This window comes from Eulemur rufifrons, chromosome 15 (assembly GCF_041146395.1).
Source record: "Eulemur rufifrons isolate Redbay chromosome 15, OSU_ERuf_1, whole genome shotgun sequence".
Taxonomy (NCBI): Eukaryota; Metazoa; Chordata; class Mammalia; order Primates; family Lemuridae; genus Eulemur; species Eulemur rufifrons.
Window position 1 is genome coordinate 29,218,079 of NC_090997.1, and position 17,792 is coordinate 29,235,870.

Below are 17,792 nucleotides of genomic sequence, written 5' to 3' on the forward strand. Positions count from 1 at the left end.
CCACCAGCTTTGTTCCTTTTGCTTTGAAAAATGTTAAATAAAATAAAATGGTAATAGAACAAGAAGGGTTGGATACAAATGGCATGAGCTCAAGGAACTGCTGATTCATTATGTGGCCATTTGAAGATATGAGAATGGATATCCAGAGATTCTGATTGTCAATAATCTGTATCATTTCCTCAAATTGAATTTTTTATAGTGTAAGAATATATTCTATTATCTTACTTCCATCTGTGATTATCTCTAATACCAAGAAGATGACTCCTATGTGGAAGGTGGCATTAGGAGATACACAAGAAAATAAGCTCACCTCATCACATAACCTGCTACAGAACACCCTGGCATGAGGTAGTCCAATTTCTGATCCAAAGATTAGAGAATAAAGTACTATGTGTATGTATAATAGATCTAATGCATTATAATGTTTTTATATATTCAAAAATGTGTTATTTTTACTAATTATAAATAATCACTAAGAAATTATTAGCTATATTTGTTTGATTTTTGCTTTCTTTAATTTTAGTGTGGAGTACATTAAAATACTTCCCCTCTGAGAAGCAATGGCATTTACTAAATGAGGGGAAAAATGGTGAATTGAATTTTCAGTCTTATCCCTTGGTGTTAATTCAAAATCATTTCCCCTGGCTTTTTCTTTTTTCTTATTCATTAATCAATGTTTTTCAATCTTTGGACACCAACTTAATGGAAAACATAAAATAAACAACCTTTACTAAAATTGAGACAAATTTTCTTTGCTGATTGCATGGTATTCTTTTTGTCAAAAAAGAAAAAAAAAACTGAAGATAAAGAGCTGCAAATGTGGTTATCACATTTTTATTGATTATAATCAAACTATGGGAATTATATATATGAGGAAAGTCAATGGAGTTTTTGAACCCTGCCTGCTTGGTGTGTCTACATTATATAGCAAATATTAGTATAGTAATTGATTATCACAAGCAAAATTTAAAATATCATATAATTTGCCAGTTACATTTTCAGTATTTTTCAATATGGAGTTATATTTAATAATAAAATTTAAAGTCACTTTTTATTATAATAGCTTTATAAAGACTGTAAAAAAGCAATCAGTTATCTAACAAGCCTATGACATTCTTGTTAATACTAATTTTCTATCCAACATTTAAAGTCTCTTTGTTTTCTAATTCCTTTTGCTTTTTTCTCAGAAATTCATTTTATATGATGAATCCCCTGTTATGAAACAAAAGTTTTATGGTAGGATATGTGGACCCACAAGATCTGTTTGTAATTTCTTTATTGTAGAATGCTGGCAGGACTTGCAGGACTTTCAGGACTTGCAGTAAAGGATTGCACATTTGCAAAAATGTAATAAAGCCTACATAATAGATTTGTCTTAAGAAATGAAAAAAGCAACACACGTGGAAACATTTTGTGAATTGTAAACATCTTTTGAGTGGATATTATCATTATCATTGTAAAATCTGTCATGGTTAGGAATGGACACATCAGCTCTGTTCTTGATACATTTAGCCCATAATCCAAAAAGAAGACTCATTAAATTTTGTATATAGTGCTCATGTTCAAAGGCCATTTAATTAATGTAAAAAATGTATGCCTAGTTTGCTTTAATATCACAAGATGTTATTTGCTAAAATTAGAATTGAACAAACCCAGTAACAAAACATGAATTTTCTATTTGGCAATGACAATGGGTAAAATTAGAGAATATTAATCCAATAGACACAAACCGTAAAAGAAAGGTAAATCCAGATCATTACTTCTCTTCCAAGAAAAAAAAAATTGTTTTTTCTGTTTTTAGTTGTTGATAGTTTGTTTTTGTATTTTGTTTTGGAGAGTTGTGAGTAAATCTCCTTATAACAAACATGTCACTTTATTATTTCCTGATATCTGGAAAGAATCTCTCACATGCAATGAATATCCATAAAATTTCTAGGAAAATTTGTCATAATTATTTCTCTCCTTTTTTAATAATACTAATAGGAACAATAATAATGATGCAGCCATATATATTATAATATTTTTATCATAAATTTTAGTATGTCATAATTTATACAATGATATTAATAATTTATGAAAAATTAATATAATCCAAACATACATTAATTAGGTTGAAATATAATTTTGAAAGCAAAAATAATTTACACTTTAATTTCTTCAGTACTTTCATGTGTATAGTCAGCAATCTCCAACACAAGTGTTGGAAGAAATTGGACTAGGAAATAAATGGAAAATGAAGGATTTCTTTTCAGTGTTTTTTGACAGGTTAATCAAACTGCTGAACTCATTATATATTCACAAGAAACTTGTGAGATCCAAGAGCAGGTATGCTAATTCATGTTTCTATTCATGTGAAAGCATTGAGGTTATAAGAAGTTATATAGTTATGATTTTCAAAAAAATGAATTTGATAAATGAGCAGATATTATTATCATAATGGGTCAAAAGTCTTTGAATTAAATTGAACTAAAAATTGCAAAGCAACTTCTATGCACAAATTATTTTGCAAATATTGTGAGATATAAGATATGAGAAAGTAATAATTCACATTTTTAAGAAACAATTAGCATAAATGTCCAAAACTTGAGGCTGGAGTGGGTTTAGAATAAAAACAAAAACTTTCTGGACTATGAACTTTATTTTGCATTTTTTGAGGCTGAAATACTTCTAATGTCAGAGATGAAATTTCTATCTTAGATATTTGTTATTTCCCTTATGTTTTAGATCCATGGTCTCACTTTTTAATATTTCATTTGACTTAACCTTTTCAAAAATGTTTATAAATGCTTTACTTGATTTTTTCATTGTCATGCTTATACTTCATAAGTATCTCATAAAGTCAACATTTAAATACTATATTTTAGGTACCAGTAAATATTTTTGTAAAAACATAAAGAGAATATTGGACATCTTTAAATGTTACCATTCATTCTCTTTTTTAAGAGTGCATTTTGTGACTATGCAACAAAGGTATGATCAATGATTATCTCATGGAACAAGAGTGACATCCAGTGATTAAACCATTAAATCTGGCAGGCTGTAGTACATAGACTTAAGTTGTAGATTCTATTTCTAACTTAAACAACAAAATTTTATGTACTATTAAACATTATTTTATACATTAAATTATTATTGCATTTATACATTATAATCAAATAAGATCTTTGGTGATGACAGATTTTATCAGTATTTACATATACCAACTTACAAAGCTAAAGACCTGATTGAGTACAGGGGCTTAAAACTTGTGATGTCTTCTCTACCCATAAGGATGATGTTGATTGCAGGGAGTAAAGCCAGATGTAGCCAGGAATGAAATTTCACTACTCCATTGAAATAATATGCAAGTGCTGAACTGACTCAATTATTTCTTAGCACTGGCAGTATTTAGACAATTCAGACAGACTAGTTTCTTGGAGTAGGGTAGAATAAAACTGAAATGCTTATAGATATTTGAGTAATTGCATTGTACTTCCTTTTAAAAACAGCTTCATTTGTTAAGATATGTCTATTCTATACCTATATTTATTTGGGGCCAAGTTTTAAAAATTAAAATCTATGAAGTACCATGTGCAAAATAAACATTGAAAATTTTAAGAGATAAGCAACATACTGCTTTATAAATACTAATTATTCATATTCTCTCAATAATTTTCAGCTACAGACATGATTTTTACATCATTTTATGCGTGATGAAATGAAACACACACATACACACATACACACACACACACACACACACATACACACACACACACACAAATTAATTTGCTAGAAAGTAGAGGAGTCAGGTTTTGGAAAGAGACAGTCTGGAATGGATGGCTACACTCTCAAGCCCCATCATTTAATGCCTCTCTACTGGCCTTCTGTAATTAATAGTAAGAAACTGAAAGAGCAATGTATATAATATTGTTAAGTTATTGGAGATAATCACCAGAGCACTTGATAAAATGGCATTTGGCCATTCAGGGAATGAAAACAACAGTATAGTTTTGTATTCCAGATCCACAAAACTAGCCAGTTATATGAATTTTGGTAATATTCTGGTTAAAGGTGAATTTTTCATTCCTTGAGTGAAGATATAACAGCATCTACTATTAATAAATAGATTGCCACAAAATTCAATATTAAGCATATTTACAAGGCTTAGGATAATGCTAAATGTTAGCCATTCTCATAGGAATAGACAGATAATTAGATATTAAACTTCTAATGCCATTTTTACATTTTCTTAAGTATACTACATCTACCTTTCCATGAACTACATCAAGCAGTGTAAGCCAATAAGAAATAAAAGCTTTCTTATTTTAGATGAGTGCTGTTGTTAGAAGGGAATGAAATATACTGACAGCTTGAGAGAGGGCTGCATGTTGTCACATAATTAAACACCTTTAAGAATAAATATTTTTATTATTCATTTTTTGTATTATTTTTCTTCCATTTTTCTCTCTTTTCAATATTTCTTTCCATATTATCCATATTACTCACTTCTTACCATAGTCATTAAGTGGTTTAGAGCCTCAGTGTTTTTAATTTTTGATCCTGAATGGAATTTGTTTTACATTTTGGATTCATTCAACCCTGAGAAACTTTTATAGTGTTTTCCTCATGTTTCCACCTATATGTATTGTAGCAAGAACAAAATTAGTGTACTATATTTTACCTAAAATTTGACAATAGACAGTTTTTTTCTGTATATTTGCCAGTGAAAGCATTTATACTATAATATCATTAATAGAAGTATCTTTTTTGCAACAATATTTACACTCTTAGAAAAGAACATATGTATGTGTAGATATAGATATATATCCTAAACCAGAAAAAGGTAGAAATAGTATAGATAATTCTGAAAATAAAGCATAAATGTGTGAATAATATAAATAAACATAAAAGTTCCTTACATAATTAAGAATATTTTATTAATTTTCTTTATGAGTTTACTTATATGTTTTAAAATGTTAGGTAGTTGATATGTATTTTCTAAAAGTATTATCTTCTAGATACTACTGAGTTAGTCTCTTTCGGATAGAAAAGAAAACTATAATTTGATTTATTACTGTTTGTCCAAAATGCTAAAAGTTATATTGTTATATTTTTGCAGATTTTGGTAAAATACTGTCCCAATTTTTTTTCATATTTTCAGCTGAATATAGCGTACAATGATATGTCCAAGATCAAAGTGCAAGATAATTCAGTTTCTAGTGAGGGACCTCTTCCTGCCTTGCAGATAGCTGTCTTCTTGCTGTGTCCTCACATGTCAGGGGAAGGGAGACAGAGAGAATTATGAGGGAGAATGTAGAATCGCTCTGGTCTCTTCTTATAAGAGATCTAATCCCATAGTGAGGGTCTCACCATCATGACCTCACCCTCACAACTTAGGAAATCAAATATTGAACAAGTATCAATATTTCTAGACAAAAGCCAAATCAGTAAGTAAAACCACTGGGGGAAAAAACCACCACAAAAGTCAGTCACAATTTACAAAAAAGCAAGGGTTGTTACATAACAAGTTAGATTGGAGATGTTGCTTTGTAAATATTGTTTTCTCTTTTCATATCAAAATTATGTCATATAAACAAAATCCTATCTTGAGAGATTATTTTTAAATAACTTTATCATATGTATGAGAATCACTTCAAAGAAGTGATGAAAGAAGTGATTACTTTACAAAAAGTAAAATAAATTTTGTTTTCCTAATGGTTCAGTGATCTAGTCTGAAATGGTTCAGGAGTTCCAAAGTAACAAAATTGTATCTATAACTGGTAAACTGTACAATGTCCAAAGCATTTGGACATTCAGTCTGTAACTATCGTGTAATTTTTATTTGTGGAGTACTTTTTTTTATCCTTTGTGGTGTATATTGTTGCTCTCAATTTTAGAGCAGTATACATTCTAGTAAAAGAAAGAATCAGTATAATTCATTTGTATGTCATATTCTATAAATACTAAAGCTCTTTCTCAGGTGTTTTAAAACTTTCTATCAGTTTTATTTATCTTTCCATATATTTGAATATTATATTTCTCTCAAAATTTAGTACATTGTGACTAGTAACTTATAAGGTATAAATGTACAATATTTCAGCTGAGTTACATATCATGTCTTTTTAAGAATGATAAACTCATTCATAAATAGTTCAGTTAAGATACATGGGACTTTTTAAAAAATACAAATAAAAAATAACAACTCAGACTGTTCTTAAAACATTTGAAGAACCACAGAAAATTTTTAGAAACGACTATTTCTGATTACTTAAAGACTATGATTGGTTTATCTAAATTATAAAGACTTGCCAACACCGAATTTAATAATCCATTATTAATCCAAATGATTTTGACAGCTAAGGGTCATGATCAATTTCAAAGAAATAACTTTTCTGTACATTTTGTTACCCAAATTAGCAATTGTATTCATATTAGTACCAGTCTTCACAAATAAACATAAAAGTATTGAAAGTATTACTATGTTGCCAAAACAAGAGATGAACAACCAATTTATTTGACATGAGAATTCTAGGTGACTATGTAGGATCTGAATCATTTATTGAAAGAACAATTCATCCAAAATAAAATATTTAACTTATCCTATGAAATGTATGATTATTCCCGTTGGAAATAAAAATCTTAGACTTAGTGTTCTTAGATACTCCTTAATACATTGCATTATCTGAAGAAGATTCCCCTTTAGAACATTCTGGACATGTGACATTTGGCTTCTGCTTTAATTTGTATGGAAGCCACTATGGTGGTGTTATAGACAGTCATTCTCATTTACCTTTTGTTGAACCAATATTACTCAAATTTTTTATTTATAGAGGTGTTACTTGCAAAACACCTCTACCTTTGATATCATTTTACTTTCATCACAACCTGGTAAATAAAGTAGATATAACTATCCCCAGTTAATAGATAAAATCATGGTTGGTAGAGATTGTGGCTTTTTCAAGATGTCACATCCAATAATTGAGAGCTGAGACATAATTCCAGGCTTTCTGATTTCTAATCAGAACTCATTTTACCTCATAACCCATGGCCACATTCATCTTTTCTGCATTTTTTAACAAAAGGAGATTGCATTAAAACTCCTTTGCACATGAAACCTCTTTGTTATCTGACAACAATCCTCATGTTAGCTCTACAATGCATGTTTTCAAGGTTAACTGTGTATTACTTCTTTAAATATATCTAAATGTCCTAAAGTTATCTGATTTCTCATAATTCTTGATATTTCTCTCAGAAAGGTAACCAATATATCAGAGCTTCTCTAATGGTATGGCGAAGAAGTGTACACTGTTTGACATGGTATATGGGATGGTTGTCAGTGGTTATCTTTCTGATGTTAAACACTGTATTTCAATGACTGTATTAACTATTTAAAAAATCATAAAACTTTGCTGGTTCATATTCAATAAAAGATAAAAAAGCCTTTTGACAAGTATTACAATGAAGCCAGTTCTTAGCAATTCTTATACTTGCAGAACTTTTTTAACCTAAGTGCATTCATTTACATTTATCCTTGTTCAACATGATCCTCTTGAATTCTGTACTTGTGTCTGTTCTGTCAAGAGTTTTCTGAATTTTAATTTTGTCATCCATTACATTATGTCTTTCTATGCTTTCTGTGATCAATAAAACTGATAAATGTAACTTCATTTTGATCTAAATTGTTCAAAATATAATTCCACAGGACAAACCTATAAATTTTAGACAGCATCTTTATGCTTCAGTTTTCCTCATTTCTAAAATGATAGAGTTGAACTAGATTATAGCAGTGGTCTTTTCCAGGTCTAAAATTCTATGAGCAGCAAATTGTAGCCATATTATGCTAAATAAATATTCTTTAGAATATTCATCAGATGTTTAAAACGCACAAAGTTTTTACTTCTTTTATAATTTTACCATTAATTATCATTTTAAAAATGTAATGTCTGCACTATAAATTATTTTTTAATGTTTAATTTGAATGTTCTGGAGTTGGAAAGAAGGTAGAGTAAATGCTAGTGAGAAATTGTACCAAGCCTGCAGAACATGTAGGTATGAACTCCTGCTACTTAACGTAAAATGTAACAGGAAAATTTGGGATAGCTGCATTTAACTATACGTTCCTTAATTAAGGTAATATACCTTATTTTCCATGGTATCCCTGAAGCATATCATGGTTAAGGACACTTCTGTTATTTTCTACTTGTCTAACAAGTGAATGAAAATGTAGATTAACTGAAGAAATATTCTTTAAAGTTGTCCTTAAATTAGCTCACTTACATACAACCAAAACTGTCATTTTTAAGCATACCATAATCTAGCACTTTACTTGACCCACAGTTTTGTTTGGTAATAATTGTTTCATGAAATACAGTAGTGCCAGCTTCTCCAAGGCGGATAGGTCTCAAGACCTCCCACCCCAGTGGATACCTGAAAACCACAAATACTACCAAACCCTAATTGTACATTTTTTCTATACATACATACCTATGATAAAGTATAATTTATAAATTAGGCACAGTACTCTTGTACTTTGGGGTCATTATTAAGTAAAATAAAGGTTACTTGGACACAATCACTTCAATACCATTCCAGTGGAGCTGATAACCAAGATGGTTACTAAATGACTAATGGGTGTGTAGGGTATACAGCATGAATGTGCTGGACAAGGAGATGTTTCACATCCCAGGTGGGATGGAGCGGGACATTGAAAGATTCCTTCTTGTGACTCAGAATGGTGCGCAATTTAAGACCTATGAATTATTTCTAGAATTTTCCATTTAATATTTTCAAACCATTGTTGACCTCAGGTAACTGAAACCACAGAAAGCAAAACTAGGGATAAGAGGGAACTACTATAATTCATGTGTCTAATGATATCCATGTGTTGAAGTTATATAGACACATAATTTTTTTCTTAAGTTTGGTAATTATAAGGCAAAAATAAGCTTCAGTCTCAAAATTTCATTATCTGAAAATTTGTTTGTAGATTTAATGTGTGTTTGCTGAAGAAATTAAAGATCCCACAAAATTGCATTATTACTAAAATAATACATTATACTGGAGAATAATTATTTCCCTAATCTCCATAACGAAAGGAGAATGTTACAGTGAATATCTTCCACTTTCTCAGGATTCTGGAACAGATATACTGCAATGCAATCTCATAGAATACGGATAAATGAAAGCAAAATTAATTTGAAATGCATTGCTAAACTCTCAAAAAAGGAAGGGAAATCTCTCGGGTGGGGGTGGAGGGCAAGCTAAAATTAGAATAATATGAAAATATTGTCCTGATATCCTGATAACAAAACAAATTTTGTTAACAGGATCCTAGATCTTTGGAAATTAGCAGCTTTTTTTGCAGGGGTCTAAAAGACTTCATCTAGGCCTTTGAAAAGTTTGAGATTTGAATCTGAGATTCTTCCTTAAAATCTAGATCTTCAAAATGGTGAAATGGAATGTTGGTTCTTTAAATATGTCATCTAACAAAGGTCACCAATGAATATCTGCCTGATGCCAGTTGGCTCCAGGGGGAAAATATTAATTATAACAACAGCAATAATAATAGGCTCCCCTGAGGATATCTAACCACCGGCCTGATCATTAAGTGCGAATGGGGTTTCAGTTTACACTATATGAATTGTATTAGTGTTCTGAGGCTGCTATAACAAATTACCACAAACGGGTGGCAAAAAACAACAGGAATTTATTCTCCTACAGTTCTTTACATCAGAAGTCTAAAATCAGTATGATTGGTCTGAAATCAATGCTGTAAATTATATAAAAAGATATAACTCCACAATTCAATTCCTGGACAAATGCCCTAGAAAAATTCTTTTTCAGAAATCTTCAGATGTATTAGAGACATGCATGAGAATGTTACGAGCAGCATATAATCTAATAAAAACTATTTTAAAAAATAGCTCTTACATGTCTCAATATAAAAAAGTATGCATAAACTGTAGTATATATTTATGAAGAGATACTTGTCAGAGATGCAAATGAATGAAATATAGCTATGCACATCAATATAGGAAAATCAACAAACAAGAAATTAAGAAAAAAAGTTGCAGAAGCACACATGTATTAGGATACCATGTAGGCATTTCCAAAGTATTAAAAATTAATAGTACATTGTTTATATAAAACATATTGGAAAGAAGGGGAAAATGAGTACAAAACATTGACTAGTGAATACACTTGCCATAGGGAAAATAATGATATATGATATGAGTATTTGAAGAAAAAAAATTAAAGCCTAATAAAGAGATAAAAATTAGATTTATTCAAGACAATCCTTGAAACTAGCAAGAGGCAGAATACAATTCACATGTCAATAAGAGCATTTCAGTCCAGAGGTTTATCTTTTGATGAGGGCTGAGTATCTGGTTTTGATGTCACATGCTTTCAAATGTCTAAGACACATTGTTTAATTTCAAGTTACCAAACATATTTCTAAATTAATTTGATTTCCTAAAAAGAACTTCTTAAAGTGATGATAAAATGTTTTTCAAGCAGCCTAAACATTAAGATCTATTTAACAGAATTATCTGCAGAAATTAATGAATTGAGATCTTAGTTTTTCAGAGTATTTCTTGCGGGTTTGGTAACATGGTATTTTTGCAAATATGAATAAAATAAATGGGTCATGTAAAAGCCGTGCTCTTGAAACTTAGCAGGGCTTTCCTTGAAATGTAAGTTCTCTAGCATTTGAGCCTTTTAATTTGACTCTTCCATCTCGATCACTCATGCTATGTTAGAGAACTTTCTTCTCTCGCTCTGTCTCTCTCTTTCTCTGTGCCATTGTGTCTGTCTTTGTCTCTTTCTCTCTTCCTCTCTCTTGTTCTTGCTCAATGGCTCCTTTTCAAGCACTACTTCATTCATAAACATTTTTACTAATGGCTGCCAATTTAACAGAATTTCAGTATGTATTTGGACTTTAGCTGACATTCTCTTCTGGCTCAGGTTTACTTGTAGTCATTTGTGGACATGACTTATTTCTCTTATACCATAATTCTTGAAAGCAAGATCTGCTTCTTTCTCATTTTTCTATTTTCTGTAATTTAGAGAGTTACACAAATCATTTAACAAAAATTTATGATATGACCTGAATCCCAGTCCACGTTCCAGAATTCCCGATTGTAATCAAGATAGTACGCTTAATAAAAAAAATTCTTTTAGATAGATGCTGCATAAAATCCAAGTTTTGAGTTTTTTCTCCAATTGCTACATTTCCTAATATTTTTCATTATAAATATATTTTTGTTGCTGTTACAATTATTTATGTGATTAATTTTGCTTATTTGTGAACATATATATCAAAGAAATAAAACATTTGTATCTGATCTGAGTCATACCTAGGAGCAAACTTTAATGGACACACCATTGACTCAAATCAAGCCTGCAAATTATATTTATTTGAACTATCCCGTCAGTTGATACTCTTCAATGAGGGTCACAACCACTCATAAGGAATAAGTTTCAAATTGCAAAAGTTTCACATTATGATAATGTTATCATAGCATCAAAGAAAAGATGAGATACTCCTCTTTTCAGACATTATTTGTTGATTAAGAAGTGTGCATTTTGACATTTATTTGTAATTCAACCCAAAATATCCTTCCTCAATAAACATGGGGAAAAAAAGACTTTCTAGGAGTAAAACCTTTTTACTATTGGTCCAAGTACATTAGAGAAGACCATCTTAAGTTCATAAGATAGAAGCTTATACCCTCAAAGATTAGGGTATTTCCAGGAAAATACTAGCTAGTTCCAAAAGAACTTTAAGAGTCATTGATTTAATTTATTGTTACTATGGTTTAAGGTTATACCTTCAGTTTATTACCTGTTTTAAGTACATCAGTATAAACTACATCAGTACATCCAAAGATAATTAAAACTAACATTCATTACTGAGATGTTATTGTGAGCCATCCATTGTGCTAAGAACTTTGCATGATACTTTCAATTAATCTTTACAGCAATCCTAGAAGGTGGGTATCATTATTATCACCAATTAAGTATGAGGAAATATAGAACAAATAGAGTTAAGGAGACGTATATTCTAAAATCAAAACCAAGATTTATCAGACCAAAATATATATGTTTAAACACTTTTGTATGTTACTTTCTGGACTTGGTAATGTAATGATACTAACCAAAATCTCAAGGAAATTATATAGAGAGCTGAATATGCATTTAGTAATGTAAAATGAGAGCTATGGAATAATTACATCCCCCTTGCTAGGCTCTTGAGTGAAGATTGTTCATCAAGAGTCTGTGTATAGCATCTTAGTCAGTTCAGGCTGCTATAACAAATTAACATAAACTGTGTGGCTAAAACAATATTGCCTTCATTTGTGATGGATGCAGTTTACACAGATAAATCAAGTTATTCATTTCTACAAGATACCTGACTCACAGCCAATTTTTATTGCTGGGTGAAAAGAGAAGAGATTTCTTTTACTACACCTGCATGTTTTCCACTCTGCTTTCATATTGACCGACTTAGACTCAACAATAATAAAAATATATATAAAAACATTACAACCCCAAATCTAAACCTTTTATTCTTTCATTTTTTCCCAAACCTTCAGTATTGTCAAAATTCAAAGATGTAAAAGGTAGGGATTTAACCAGCTTATTTATTACTACATAAAACGTATTATCAAAATCTCAGTCAGATAGAGAAATTCTTATTGCTACTTTCTTGAACTTACATTTGTCAGTTCTATAATTTAGAGTTTTCACAATATTCTGTGTCTGGTACCAATTGTACAGTTCTGGATACTAGATGTTACACATACGTGACACTGAGGTTGAACTAGCTCAAAACTGAAAGGACCCTATTCTTTACTGGTTCATATAATTGCAAGTCCAGGAGGAGATAGTAGCCTCATGTACGAAGGATACAGAGGCTTAAATAATGGAATCAAGTGCCTCTCTCTCCCTCTTCTCTCTTCCTCACCTCTTTTTTCCAAACTCCTCCCTTTTCCCCTTTCTCAGCTCTACTTCCTTCTCTGTGTTGGCCTCATTTTTTCAAAGTCCATTTAGCTTTCTCCATTTCACTTTGATATTTGACCATCAAAGGGACCAAATTTTACATATTTTTGACCTAGTAACCTCTGGGAAGTCCTGATATGATCTTTATGCCATTGAATTGCAGAGATCAGTTTTGATTAGCCCTGCTTCATTTCAGGTTCCTGCTCTTTCCAACACCGAGTGTGGTGTACTATGCTGACGTAGGGCATGTATCTACCTCAAAGTTTCCATACATGGCATGCTAAAGAGAAAGGGCTAGTTTCTAAAGAAGGTACCCTGGGCACAGACAACTAACAAAAGGCAAATTAAGACGTGAAATAAAAATTCAAAAAGGGATAAATATAAAATCCTAATAAGCAAACAATTTTTTATCTCATTTATAACCAAAATAATACTAATTAGAACAGGTTAATCTTTGATTTCTTAAATTTGCAAACATTTTTGTAGATAGTAATAGAATGTGGTGAAATAATTTAAGAAAAACTCTCATCCTTTGATTATGTATGATAAAAGTTACTTTGCTTATTTGGAACTCAATTTGGAGCATGTATCATGATCCTTAGTAGTGTTTGTTATTATAATTGAGCCAGATATATACTTCCATTAACTTATCCAAAAGAAAAATCATAAGTTAATAATAGACTTATGAAGACTATTATTCATTCTAGAATTATCTATCTATAAACAATAAATATTAATTATATTGAATCTCTATGCAGTAATGAAATATTTTGTTTTTTAATGTTTTTTATTTCAGCATATTACAGGGGTACAAGTATTTAGGTTGCATATATTGCCTTTGCCCCACCCAAGTCAGAGCTTCAAGCATGCATATGAATTATTTTGTAATTATAAGTTTATCTGTTCAATAGACATTCATTTATCAGGCATTTGGGCTATATTGAGGTCTTTAATAATAAATGATTTACGCATTAGCAAAGATAATATAATTTGAGAGACTTAAGTATTAGAATATAGCTCAGTATTTCAATTTTGAAAATTTTATTTAGTGACTACCTAATGTACTTCAGAGACTTTACCAGGATATAGATATATAAAGTCCTTGTTGTATAGGAAATTCAGGAAATTGCAGTTTAATAAGCATAATTGTTTTAATAAAGCACTGTAGAATCAAAATATCTATGTGAATGTATATTGCTAAACATGTTATTTAATTTAAGACTTACATGTCAATCAAATTTACATAAATCTAGATATGTTTATATACCTATCACCTATTAACTATCTGTTATATTATTTTTTCTTAAAGGATTAAGCTATCAATTATAGTCTTAATCCAACACAATATAGGATGACTTGCCAGACTGCTTATTACTTATGTGCAAACTATTAATTTTTTTATCTGAATATAAATTAAGAATAAAATATCTCTAGTAAATGTCCTCTATAAAGCAGATAATATATGGCTAGCCACATCTTATATGCTGTTAATAAAATTCACAGCACATGCTTTAAAGAACAGCAACTCTTTCCAAGCATGTTAGAAATATGCTTCAGCAGTATATTTGCATATTATAGACCCATTACTTATAAATACATCATAAAAACACATCTGACAAAATATCAGCAAATATGAAATTCTTTATAAACATCGGTATCTCAATCTGGTTAAATGTTTATTTTATTTTACTGAAGGACAAATGACATTCATAATGCTTGACATCAAAATCTTTTTCCATCTTAACCATGTGTAGGAGTAGGAAGTTGGTAATACTGTACTTTTAATTTTTTTTGAGGAGAGATAAAACTGTCTTGAGAGTACATAAAATATATTTAATTCTTTTGGTAGGTCTGAGTTTTGTTTGGGAACAGATTTTTGCAGCCAACTTTAAAAACCTGTAAATGAAATGGAAATTAAAAAACCCACAACTGTTGCAGCCAAAATATAGAAGATATTGAATTCAAACCATAACTTTTTGAAAAGTGTAAGTTAAAACTATTTTGATGCTGTCTGAATATTAAAACCTGGCCAATGTTTTGCTATTGCTTCTTTTTTTATAATCATCCAATTCTAAGACTCTTCCCCTGAATTTAATGTTCTTATCTAGTTTTCATATTTCTTCTGTGTATTTCTTTATTTAGCATTCTTCTTTCTCCTGCCATTTGTCACTTTAAAAAATTCACCTGTCTTCAACCTGTATTGATTTCAGTCTTCTTCCAACTTCTTCTTTTGGTCATTTAAATTAAATAAAAGTCTCTAAATAAATACTTTTTCTGCCTTCAGATGGTCCACTGGTGCTTCCATGAGGGAGCAGATTTACATACTTTGTTTTCTTCTTTATTTCTTTTCTTTTCTTTTCTTTCTTTCTTTCTTTCTTTCTTTCTTTCTTTCTCTGGGTCTATTAGTCTATGTAGACACCCATGGTCCTAGTATCAATTCTGCATACTGTTTTCTATACTCTTTCTCTGCTAAGTAAGCAATCAAAGTAATTGTCTGGACTGTCATTTTGTGCTGGAGCAATATGAATCTGGAAAATTGAAAGTGAGCTCTCACTTCACCCATTGCACAACCTGTAAAAAGGTGTTACACAAACTTCTTCCCAGGGTACTACTCTACTCTTCTGTACTACTTTTCATTCTGAGGATGGTCTAAAAATTAATATAAACATATTTACAATGTGACAGTTAATTATAATAGGATAATAAGAAAAGAGTAAGAAGACAAAATAATTTCTAAATATTATTTACATATAAAGGCACATATAGCCTTGCAAGGATTTGGAAAAAGTATTGGTGAATAAGTCAATATATGGAGATGCATTGAACAGTCAGGGCAAACTAAAAGTCCTGTGAGTTAGCAGTGGATGCCAAATTCATCTTGTGATAAATTATTTCATTCAGCAAAAGAACATGATAAGTCACAGTAAAGTGTTGCCATTGGTTTACTTTCTTTTTAATTTGTCTGTTTTCTCTTGCCTAAAATCGAATACCTGGAACTGAGTTATTTATAAAGGCAAGGAATGTATTTCTTACAGTTATGGTGTCTGGGAAGTTCATGGTCAAGGAGAAGTTTCTGGTGAGGACTCTTCTTGCTTGTCGGGACTCTCTTCTGCATCCAGACGTGGTGCAGGGTATCACCAAGTGATTTGATGAGGGGGATGAGGGTGCTAATGTGCTAGCTCAAGTCTCTCTTCCTCTCCTTGTAAAGCCATCAGTTCCCCTTCCATGATAATCCATTAATCTATGAATGTATTAATCCATTCATGAGGACAGAGCCCTCATGATCCCATCACTTCTTAAAGGCCCCACCTCTCAATACTGCCACACTGGGATTAAGTTTCAACATCAGCTTCAGAGGGTATATTCAAACCATAGCAATATAGTTTTATAAATTTTAACAGATTTGAATTAGTTCTATAATTTTTTGTTTTTTTGAGACAAAGTCTCACTCTGTCGCCTGGGCTAGAATGCAGCGGTGTCATCAAAACTCACTGCAATCTCAAACTCCTGGGCTCAAGTGGTCTTCCTGCCCCAGCCTCCCAAGTAGCTGGATCTACAGGTTCGTACCACCATGCCCACCTAATTTTTCTACTTTTTGTAGAAATTGAGTCTCACCTTTGCTCAGGCTACTCTGAAACCCCTGGCCTCAAGTGATCTCCTGCCTTGGCCTCCCAATGGGGTGCTAGGATTATAGGCATGAGTCACACCACACCCAGCCATTTTGATAAATTTTTAATGAATTAAACATTAGAAGCAGAATCCTAGTTCCATACTCATGCATACTTCAATAGCACTATCATAAGATAATTTAGATCAATACAAGAGATCTAAGTAATTTTCTTTTCCTAGAAGAGCATATATATTTCTTGCCTAAATCAAACAAACAAATAAAAAAAAAAACCCTCTTGTTTGCAGAAGATTCTATAAATTACCTGGCCTGAGAAAGGTGCAATAATAATGGGTAAATTCTTTGTCACAATTTTTGTTCATTGGAACTTCCACCCATCTTTGTTATTTATCATGGATCAATTAAATCCAATCCTCACATTCTGCTTAAGTCCAATACTTCATCCCTGACTGCTTCATGTTCAGCAAAATATTGTACTTCACCAATACAACTGAGAACATCAGACAGGCCCTCTGTCTTTTCATGCTCTTCTCCAAACTAAGTAAATCCCCCCTTTTCTTTTTTTCTCAACGGTTTTATGTTCATGTCAACCCATGGTGGAATTTGGTGCACATGGTGCTAAAAAGGGATGGTGATAATGACCCCTGAGTTTTGACAGCGTAATGCTCACTCAGAAAAATATTTTCTCCTCTCTTGCTTTTATTTAATGTGCACTGACATAAAATAAAATCTGCACATCTGAGACTTCATTCAAAGCTTATTTTCCCATAACATTTTTTTAAGGCAGGAATATTATAACTACTTGTTTTAGTTTTCTATTGATGCTGTAACAAATTATCACAAATTTAGCAGCTGAAAACAACACCCATTCATCATCTCACAGTTTCTGTGAGTCACAAGTCTGGGCATAGCATGGCTTAGCTGGCTCCTTATCTCCGGATTTCACAGGACCCAAATCAAGATGTTGGCAGGGCTGTGTTCCTTTTTGGAAACTATGAAGATGAATCTCCTCTCAACCTCGTGCAGATTGTTGACAACATTTAGTTCTTTGCAGTTGGAGAACTGAGGTCTTAGTTTCCTTTCAGGCTGTCAGCCGGGGGCCTGGCTTTGCTTGCAGAGAGTTCCCACATTACTTCTTACCCTTTCCAGCTTGCCTATTTCTCTCAGAAATTTCCTTGCT